Genomic DNA, 9292 nt, shown 5'->3' on the forward strand with positions numbered 1-9292 from the left:
ATAACAATTAATCACACGTTATAACTAAGAAAAGTAAATATTTTCACCCAAAATCTCCATGTCTGATGCACATTTCCAAGAGGCACCAGGTGTCCCAGAATTCAGAATTCCATCATTCCATCCATCCTGCCCAATATTAGTGCATGGCTCCTGGACCTGAGTCAGTTCTCTCTCCATGCTCAGCCAAGGATGGATCATTACACTTGCAGCAATTAGATTTTACTTTAAATCAGCAAAATGGAGATTTTCCCCCCAATCCCATTTACAACATTCTTGGAGAAAATAGGTCCAATTGCCAATCTCAGACTCCCTTCTGCTCCATTGTTACACAAAATGGGCACCAAAAGCTACACATAACTATAAAATGATTATGATTTATAAGGTATTTTGTTCCTTTAATCTATTAGGCCAATTCTCCTAATTTAACTAAGTAATTCTGTTAATTTAACTTTGGGGTTAATCTTGCTTTAAGAACACTTTTTTGCTGAACAGTTAGACCATGCTCAGCTGGTGCATTTTCTTTTTTAGACCTGAATGTAACCTTTTTAAAAAAAAAAACCAACCAAAAAACAACAAAAGTTTCTAGTATGTCATGTGATCAATAGATACAAGCACCTTCATTTTTTAAATTAGTCTAAGGCTATTTTCCTTTTACTGTTGTATAAACAGGGAATTGAAGGGTAAAATAGTTAAAACTTAATGCTATAGTGCTAATGTGGCTTTTAAATCACGTCAGCAGCAATCACTGCATTATAATTAACAATTTATTGAACCAGCAATAAAATGAACATCACATTACTTCTTAAAGCAGCAGAATAAAATGGCTAATAAATAGCATAAGCCAGACAAATTGCAGAGTAATAGAAATTTTCTTAAGATTTATAGTGTGCAGAAAGATGGATGTGCTATTAGTAGGAGCTCCAATACTTGACAAAATTCTTTTTGCAAAGACATAGTTACCAGGCATGTCAGAGTTCACAAGTCTAAGTGGTTTATCCAAATTTCAGCTCACTGCTATTACAGTGGGAAATACTCATTACAAGGTTTTGTAACTGCAAGCAATGTGTACATTTGCCAACATTCAAACTGCTACTGCCAAAAAGATACTAAAATATTTTATAAACTGTCAAATAACAAGTCTGCTCGCTTAATCTGAGTCTATTTTCTACTTCACAGGCGGGAAAACCTCCCAGGCCTGATCCTGGGGTATCCACTGGGGGGAAAACTTCTCTTGGATGGAGCATGTCTGAGTTCCCATGAGTTTTTCCCCTGTGGAAAGGGCTGGGTTGGGCCTGGAGGGAGGGGAGAAGTCATCAGGGAGGAAACGTGGATGGAGTGGAAGCTCTGTTAATAAACACCTCGTCTCTCCCAGGGCTGGGCTCGCGGAGGAAGGAACCGCGCTGCGCTTTCAGCGTTCCTGCTGTTCCCTCGTGTTGTGATTCCTCATGTCAAGAGTGTCTCTCTTATGTTCTGGTTTCAGCATAACAGATGCAGTTTTACATGACGTGTCACAACATGGAGCATCAACTGGAAGGAGCTTAAAAAAAGATTTTTTTTTTTTTATATTTTTTTCCCAATTTTCTTTGGGGAAAGACAGAAAGAAAAAAAAAAAAAAAAAAAAAGGACAAAAAACCCCCCTACTCTGCTTTTGACTGAGAAGTGTGGTGAGGGAGTTTTGCCATGCAGAGTTTCCTCCAGCCACTGTGACTCTTTTATTTGAAATTGAGATTTATCCAGCAACTACCTCGTGCTCAAATTCCAGACTTATTTGACGTACAAACCCTGACGTGAAATGGAGTTAATCCCAGCAGTAATTAGCTGTTAGACAATGGGGCTGATGAGAACATGCACATCTTTAATAATGCAGCACTCCCTGAACCCTGAAGATAAATTACCATTTACTGACTGCTTGAAGGTGATGTTGATAACGTGGTGAGATTGTTATTCTACCATTTTCCAAAAATAAAAAAATAAAAAAATAGTGGATTCCCTAATGACTTAATGACTGTGGCTTTTCCAGCAGGGAATCCTGCTGGGAACATCTTCAACCTCTTCTCTGGGAGAACACAAGGAAGGGAATTCCTGGATTTCCATCACCCTACACTCATGGCTGGGGTTCCAGCTCCACGAGGGGTTGGGAACAGATGGATTTTGGACTCCCTTCCAACCCAAGCCATTCTGTGGCAGCCATGGATTTTAAATACACTGAAATTAATAATAATAAAAGCAATTATTTGTTTTTATTATTATTAATAAACCCAGCTCCCTGATTAAATGGGTGAGACCAGCCTGGCTGCACTGGAGCTGTTTTAACACAGTCTGAGATGGGGAGTTGGGTCTCCACAGACCAAGCAGGATTTTCCCAAGATGCATTCAACAGAACGAGGAATTTTTGCTTTCATTAATGAACTCCTCTAACAGGAAGCACCCAGAGAAACAGCAGAAATTGGGACATTTTGTCCGAACAGCTCTGACCTGAAGATCAGGAAAACCCAACACAAAAATTCCAAAGATGCAGATCCAGCCTCAGGCACCAACAGCACTAAAGAGCATTAAACTGATTCCAGACCTGCTGGGGTTTAACCCCCTGGACAAAAGTCCACAGCACAAAATCCAGAAGGACATGCAAATATTCCTCATTTCTGTAGAGTGATGGGGTATGGATCTCCCCTCAAAAGTGGAGAGGGTATTGCCAAGCCCAGCTGAAAACTCACATTTTGCAGAGTGCTGAAAACCAGACAGGCAGAAAGAGGCACAACCCCCTTGGACAGCAGACAGGAATAAATAATAATAATAATAATAATAATAATAATAATAATAATAATAATAAATCCAGCTGTTATTCACTGATGGCAACAGGTTTTTTGCAGAAAAATTCAAATACTTCACATCAGTTAAGAAAGTTACACTAAGAGGGGCACACAATAAGCACACACACAAAAAAAAAATCTTGATTAAGAAAGTATTTAAGTTGAATGCCTTCCCCTTGTTAATATCAAAGCATTTGTGATCAAGGTACAATTTCTGAACAAAAAAACTGTGAATAATAAAGGCATAATGAATTAAAAATATTTCAGAAATATTTTCTCTTATTTCAAGGTCTTCCTTCTCTCATGCTAATATTTTGAGGGTACTGAAACTGCCCTTATTAAAATCTGCTGAGAAACTCACAAAATACTTTTATTCCATGTACAACCCTCCCTCTCTATTGGTTCTGAATAAAACTGAAACTCTAAACTTCAGATGAATGTCCTACTTGAATTAAGGAAATAAAAAAAAATACAACATAAACCATTAAAAAATTTCCATAATTACATCATATTAACTCAGTGCCTGTGTTTTTTCATCATGCTGAAGAAACAGCTGAGTGGACCAAAGTGATTTTTTTGCCTTAAAAAGAACAAAAAGAACATCCAAAAGCCAAGCCTGGTGCAGTTTTGCTGAAGGTGGGAACCTTCAAGACAGCTGAGTTAGCTGGAAATTCACTCATATAACAATAAATCTCTCTGAAATTCGGGTGCTGCCTCCCTTTAACTGCACCAAACACAGCAAAAAATCAAGGTATTTCCATGAGAAATGGAAATCAGCATGGAAAGTAATTAATTCCTCCCATCAGCTGGACCACACCAAACTGTATTATATTCAGCTTGCTTCAGGTTTTAGTGAACTATTCAACAGCTCAGGCTTCTCTGAGACTGAAAATATTTTTCAGCTTTTGACTATGGAGAGACATCACATTTTTATATGTGCTAAACACAGACATTTATTTTTTGGAGACAAATGGATGAAGAAAAACTGTCAATAAAAGAAGTAATTGATAGAGAAAACTGCCAAGTCTCATATCTGATCCCTGGACATTCCCATCACTGTTCCAGCAGTGGCTGTGCTGCTGGCACCCAGCTACATCCAAAGGGAGTGATCAGTTCATGCCTTGGGGAGATGCACAAAGAAAAAAATGAAAAATCAAACAAAAACACAATTATTTTTTTAAAAAAAAAAATAAAATTAAAAATCAAATGTGGGTTAAAAAATAAAAATTAATTAAAAATCAGTGTGGCACCAACCATCAGAATTCTTGCAGGAGAGGCCAACAATGATTTACCAAAATTATTTCCTCAGAGGAAAAAAAAAACTGCACCTTTTGGGTGAAGGAAAAAATGAGAAATAAATTACAGAATCACAGAAAATGCTGAGTTGGAAGGGACCCCTCAGGATGATGGAGTGCAACCCAGTAAAACACCAGTGCAACTCTTCTGCAACTGCATAGACTGAGGAAAATATCTGTATTTGTCTAAAAATTCATAGAAAAATACATGGAAAACTGGATCAGACTGGCTCAAGGGGTCCATTTCTACCTGGAGAATTTCTTTAACATTTGTTAATTTGGCAAGCCAGAAGGGAACAGGAATTAAAGGATGCCCAGGAACACCCCAAGCCTGTTAAACAATAGGAAAGATTCCATCTTTAGAAGAGAGAATTAGAAATACTTGAGTGTTGTATAAATAAATGGGTCACCTCTGATTATTTGGGTTTTGGGTTTTTTTTTCTATTTTGGGTTTTTTTTTTGGTGGTTTTTTTTTAATTTTTCCTTGTAGAATAACTTTCACATCTAAAAAACCACAGCCTAACAAGGCAGGTAGATTTTGGAGGCATGAAGAGGTGCAGTAAATCACTACATTTTAGAAAATGGCTTAAAGGAGTTAAAGTGAAACAAGAGTTTATTATAAAGAACATTGTTACCCTGGAAAATATCCCATAAAACTCTCACAAACTGGTCAAAGCAACACTTCAAGTGTCACCAGTGCTTTCCAACACCACCAGAGTTTTTACAGCTGTGGCCCTCAGTGGCCAAGCTCATGCCCAGAGCTCTGCCTTGGCCATCATACATTTATTTTTTGGGCCACTGCAGAGGGTCACAGGGGATTAAAAACAAAGAAAATGCAGAGTTTTTGTGTCTGGCTTTTACTTTTTTGCCACAAGTGCACAGATGGGCATCTCAAATCTCAGGGAAAAGGCAGAGGTTTCCCAAATTTCCAAATCTCCCAGGTCTTTTTCTTTAAGAATCACAGAATCTTTGAAAAAGTGAAAAGATTTTTTAGATGTTCAAGTGATTAATTGTCTTTGTAAGAACTTTCATTAAGTCTGATGAAATAATTTTACAAATTTTCTCCCTAAAGTCTGGGATTTGTTGATCAGCTCCAGAAAGCAAAATTGATGCCAATTTTCCCAAGAGGAGCACACCTGGGAAATTCACTTTAGGAGGGTGTTTTTGCTAGATGAGCTTGTCCAGGAGAACTTCCTGGAGTGCATATTAAAGAACTGCACAGAGCATCAGCTCTCCAAACACAGAATAACAAAGAGCAGGAGATCGTCCCACAAAGCACAAGGATCATGAAGCCAAACCAAGGAGAGCTCTGGAGAGACAAAGGTAAAACCTCACTGGGATTTTTCCAACTTCCACTGTGGCAGAACAGCCACTGGAATACCAAAGCACCCCAAATGTGCTGAATATTTCTCATTTCAGGATGTAAAAACCTGTGTTTGTCTCCCCAGGGAAGTCAAAAGGTCTACCAAAGCTGCAGTGTCTAGTCAAAAAATAAATTTGGGGATTAGAATTTCCAAATTCAGCGTGGAAGAGTTTAATTTGTTATAATTTGGGTTTGTTTCTGGAACAACACACACTGGCCTGATAAATAACTACTAAAGGGGCACACACAGAGATTTGGATCAGAAAAAGCTGTTGAACAACTGCCTTAGAAAGTCTAAATCTCCTGTTGATCTGACTCCAGGTGAAAATAAATACATGGGATGGGAAGGAAAGAGAGGAACCAGCAAAAATATTTATTAAAATTACATTTGAGCTAAAAAAGCTTTTACTTTGGTTTTTTTTTTCTTTAAGAATCACCAAGGCTTTGAAAAAGTGAAAGGATATTTTAGATGTTCAAGTGATTGACTGTCTTTGTAAGAACTTTCATTAAGTCTGCTGAAATAATTTTACAAATTTGAGCAAGGATTTTGGAGGTTTTTTTGAGTTTGTTGGATTTTTGCAGTTTAGAAAAGCCAGGTATTTCTGCTGGGAGCAAATTTTCCTTCTGCTGCCATCTCCTGCCCCAGAACCTCAGCCTGTCCTGAAAGGAAGATGGAAAGGAAAAAGAACCTTTACTAAGTTCCCCAACCACTCCAGGAAAGTGGGAAAAGCTCTGCTTCAAGGGAGGATTTGAAGCAAAAAAAAAAATGAGATAAGAATTTGCAAATTAAGGGATGTTCCTCCCAGGTGAATTCCTTATGGACAGGAACAACATCAGGCTCTGTGTTCCCAGGCCTTAGAGCAATAAAAAAATCTGTCCTTTTTGGGGACAGCAGCAAAACTCTGACCAGAGGGTTCTAACATGGCATCAATGATCAGCCTGGGCAGTAAAAATATCTTTTCTTTCCCTGTCCTGGTAGATTTGATATAAAACCAATATCTCTTGTGAAAGAAATGCTGTATTTTTAGCCCCTTGATTCCAAAAACCTAAAATCTTCCAAACCCTCCATCAGGGCTGAGACCATCTGATTTTTGAGAGACCACAAGGCTGGATCACATCCCAGAGGAATCTCCATGCTCCTGATGCCAGTTTATAGTCCACATAAAGACTGTAAAAGTTTTCACAACCCTTCCCTGTGCTCCTGATTAATAAAATCAGAGGAAGAACATTTTTGTTTTCTAGCACTGCATATCAACAGAATGGTTTGGGTTGAAGGGACCTTAAAATCCTTCTTGTTCTGCCCTCTTTCTATGGGCAGGGACACTTTCCACTGTCCCAGGTTGCTCCAAAACCCTGTCCAACCCAACTTTGAATATTTCCAGGGATTTAATATCTATCAGAGATATTCTTATAGAAAAACTAAGCAAAGGAAAAGATGCTACAAGATTCACTTCCAAATGAAAATTGTAAAGAAATGCATGAAGCAGACACAGAGCTACAAAGTTTTCCCAGACACCTGCAAAAAGCCCATTACCTGTAATAGGTAATTACCTCTGACCCTCAGAGCACAGATTTTTGGTGTAGAATAAAGCTGAATCAATGGAATTAAAGAATAAACTCTTTTGGAAACAGAAGAGATGCTCTGAGCTCTGCCCTTCCTGAGAGGGGTTTTACTCCGCTCTAAATCCCCAGCCTTTTGTCACCAGTTTGAAAAGGCAGAAGTAGCTGGATGTTTCCTAACTCAAACCATTTAACTAAGACTGTAATGACTTTGTGTTGGTTTTGAGCCCCAGCTATGGTACAGGAAAGTAAAAACTGCAAAATCACATCCAGAGTTCCCAAAATCCCTTCCAGAGTTCCCCCTCCAGAGGTTTCTTGTCAGGGGTGAGGATGGATAAAGTCACTGGGGGAACACACCCACCCCACCAGAACCCCAAATCATTTTCCCCACTGCTCACACACGTATATGACACAAAAGGAAAAATTAAAACTTGCCCTGGATCAACAACACTTCTCCTTGTATCAATTTAAAACATTGAACAATAGGTTTAGTATCAAAAGCATGAAATGTGGTGTTTGCTGTCCATAGGATTTCACAGGAAACTGAATTGCAAGGCTCAGTGATTTTTCATTGAGGAACTTCAGAGAATTACAGTGGAAAGGAATACAACACAGAAATAAAGAATTTAGCAAGGTTATTCAAAGTAAAAATATCCAGAACTCAGGAGTGAAAAAGGAATAGCAAACACCCACAACTGTTCAGCACTGCAGGTGGGGAGCACCATTAAAATTCCAGGAAAAAAAATACAAAGCATAAAAATAAACACAAAATCCCCAATATTATCCTCATTTATGCCCCAGCACTGACCTCTGTGAGCACATCAAGGAGCACAGATCCAACAGCACCAGCAGAACAATCCCACACCTGAATCCTGGGAAAAAAAACCTCTGGGAAATGGGACTTAATGAAGTAATTCCTCCCCGGTGAGCTCAGCAGGTGAAACCCATGCAGCTCCCAGGTGGGGGCAGGGGAGTGGTGGTGCCTTCCCATGGCCTGAAAAAAGGATGAAATTGGGGGAAAATTACATAAACAGATGAGGGCTCAGAAAACCACCAGGTTTCAGGAATCTTTGTAAGTGATATTTCATGATAAAGTCATGGGTTCTCACCCTTATCAAAGAGCCCAGGCCAGCTGAATTGCGGATTTTCATTTATTTTGATTATCTGTCTGCATGACTCCCTGTTTACTGGGCACGCTGCCTTGAGGGGTGACATTTTTGTAAAGAAAGGAAGCATCAGCTCTTGGATTTGGAATTTTCTTGCCCACAGTAGTTTATATCACACTAAAATGTCCCCATTTCCTCAGCTGGACAGAGCAGGGGAGCAGCAGCAGCGTGGCAGTTTAGGGATTACACTGGGATCTTCTGAACCCCAGCTGCAGGCTCTGGGATACAGGTGTGGATATTCCAGATGGGACCCAGCATGGGGCTGGTCTGGCAGCTTTGGAGATCATGGAATGGTCCTCATTGGTCCTCATTCCTCATGGAATTCATTTGGAAGGGATCTCAAAGCCCATCCCATCCCACCCCTGCCATGGCAGGGACACCTTCCACCATCCCAGGCTGCTCCAAGCCCCGTCCAACCTGGCCTGGGACACTCCCAGGGATCCAGGGACAGCCACAGCTGCTCTGGGAATTCCAGCCCAGCCCCTCCCCACCCTCCCAGCCAGGAATTCCCAATTCCCAATCTCCCATCCATCCCTGCCCTCTGGCACTGGGAGCCATTCCCTGGCTCCTGTCCCTCCATCCCTTGTCCCCAGTCCCTCTCCAGCTCTCCTGGAGCCCCTTCAGGCCCTGCAAGGGGCTCAGAGCTCTCCCTGGATCCTGCCCTTCTCCAGGGGAACATTCCCAGCTCTCCCTGGATCCTTCCCTTCTCCAGGGGAACATTCCCAGCTCTCCCTGCATCCTTCCCTTCTCCAGGGGAACATTCCCAGCTCTCCCTGGATCCTTCCCTTCTCCAGGGGAACATTCCCAGCTCTCCCTGCATCCTTCCCTTCTCCAGGGGAACATTCCCAGATCTCCCAGCCTGGCTCCAGAGGGGTTCCAGCCCTGGAGCAGCTCTGGGGCCTCCTCTGGACCTGCCCCAGCTGCTCCACTAAAACAAAGGTGAGCATTAAAGACAAAAATTCTGAGTGATCTGCCACTGAATTAAAATGGGATTCCACTGATTTCAGTGGACACTGGGCTGGAAAAGGCAGCACTTTGTGTCCAGGCCCAGCTTTGGCTCAGCCCAGAAGAGTTCCAGGCTCCTCTCCTCTCACGGAG

General features: G+C 40.9%; 1 long non-coding RNA gene across 1 annotated transcript; it reads right to left on the reverse strand.

The window, feature by feature from the left end:
- Positions 1 to 746: 746 nt before the first annotated feature.
- Positions 747 to 8851, reverse strand: LOC111931821 (uncharacterized). The gene is made up of 3 exons (XR_015289380.1): positions 8138 to 8851; positions 7837 to 8022; positions 747 to 1537 (listed from the first exon to the last, which is right to left on the reverse strand). It is a non-coding gene; the product is annotated as an uncharacterized LOC111931821 (long non-coding RNA).
- Between the last annotated feature and the right edge of the window lie 441 nt (positions 8852 to 9292).

The sequence above is a fragment of the Cyanistes caeruleus genome, chromosome 7, assembly GCF_971803275.1.
Source record: "Cyanistes caeruleus chromosome 7, bCyaCae1.hap1.1, whole genome shotgun sequence".
NCBI lineage: Eukaryota > Metazoa > Chordata > Aves > Passeriformes > Paridae > Cyanistes > Cyanistes caeruleus.